Source organism: Hyaena hyaena, unplaced genomic scaffold, assembly GCF_003009895.1.
Source record: "Hyaena hyaena isolate Hyena2069 unplaced genomic scaffold, ASM300989v1 scaffold_663, whole genome shotgun sequence".
Lineage (NCBI taxonomy): Eukaryota > Metazoa > Chordata > Mammalia > Carnivora > Hyaenidae > Hyaena > Hyaena hyaena.
The window spans coordinates 685,469-687,188 of NW_024081296.1; positions in this window are offsets into that span (position 1 = coordinate 685,469).

Below are 1,720 nucleotides of genomic sequence, written 5' to 3' on the forward strand. Positions count from 1 at the left end.
TTTGGCTCAGGTCATGATCTCTTGGTTAGTGGATTCGAGCCCCGTGCCAGGTTCTGTGCTGACAGCTCAGAGCCTGGAGCCTGCTTTGGATTCTGTGTCTCCCTCTCTCTGCCTTGCCCTGGTTATGCTGTCTCTCTCTCTCTGTCTCTGTCTCTCTCTCAAAAAAAAAAAATGTTTAAAAAATTATTTAAAATAAAAAAAAGAAATCTTTGTAAAGTTAATAGAGAATACATTAGAAAACAACTCTTGTCCATTGCAAAGCCAAGTAAAAATTGCTCATGAATGATACTATCCTGCAGGCAGGTAGCCTGATAGCACTGCTAAGTAAGAACCGTTTCTGAACACTGACGCCTCCCTCAAACAGCAGAGCCGGGGCTGGAGTGAGTTCTGAAGCTGTAGAATTGAAAGCTTCCCTGGCAGAGGGCCCAGTCAGACCCGGGAGAAAGCCAGGAAGGCTGCTCAGAGAGGCTGTCCTATGACAGAGAGCTGTGGCTCACAGCCTCACTCTGGGCCGAGAAGTTGGGCCCCTCCGCCCAGGCCCAGATGCAAGTGACCTGCTTCCATTTCAGTCGTCAGTTTTCTCATTTCTCAGATGTTGAGGCTCAGCAAACACCCATTCTTCACTGAGTCCTGTTCTTTCAAATTGCTGATGGGGGAGTGTGAGCTAGTTTGTCTCCTTGTCATTGCAAAGGCTCAAAAGTGGGCAGAGTGGATAAAATCTTAGGAGGAGAAAGTGATGGTCCAGCTAATCAAGGGTCTTCTAAACTCTCTGCAGACAGAAAAGGGTCCACCAGACCAGGGTCATCTTCTCCTTCTCTTTGCTTCTATGTTCTGGGAGTTAAGGGTTCCAAGAAATGGGATTTGCTAACCTTTCTAACACACTCTTCCTCTTGAATCACTCAACTCAATTGTGGGAAAGTCCTTCCTTCTGCCTTGCTCTATCTTCCTTGTTTGTAAGTCCTGCAGAATGGGAGAGCAACCTATTACAGGCCTCTGTAGAGCTTAAGCCTTCAGAGATCTGAAACTATAAATCCGCTCAAACTGGGTAGTGCCACAAATAAGCTAGATCCAGGGGGATATGAAAAGAGACAATATAAAATGTTATCCATTGGAGGACTTACTTCCAGTCTAATCAAATAATTTGGGGCCATACGTGGTTAACAAAAGACAAACCTGATTGGAAGGCACAACTTCTTGATGTTTTTAATAAGCTGATAGAAATATGACTTTTCTAGAAGGAGAACGAGTTTGTAGCTCTCAAATATATTTTATATATATATATATATATTTTTTTTTTTTTTTTTTTGAGGAGCATCCCAAGGAAATTACTTTCGGGAAAGCTGTTCACTGTAGCCGCTACAGTTCTGTCTTCTCTAGATTAAATAATGACACTCATGTCTTTCATCATACTCAGATGGTTTGAGCTTAAGATTGTTGGACTGTCTGGTAAGCTATGTTCTATCTTTCTTCTGATTTCTTTCTTTCTATCTTTCTTTGTATCTTTCTTCTGCTTAATTTAGAAGCACAGGGCCTCACTGGGGGGTTTCAAGTGTGACTCACATAATGAATGCCCAGTGGTTTACAAGCCTGTTGAGAAGGACGGATCCTGGGAACCAATCTACCCATAGTGTAGAGTGTAAGTGTACTAGAGGGGGAAGGATCTGGGAACGTAGTAGGAGGAGAGTCAGGGTTCTTCTGGGGCTAGGTCAGACCCTTGAAG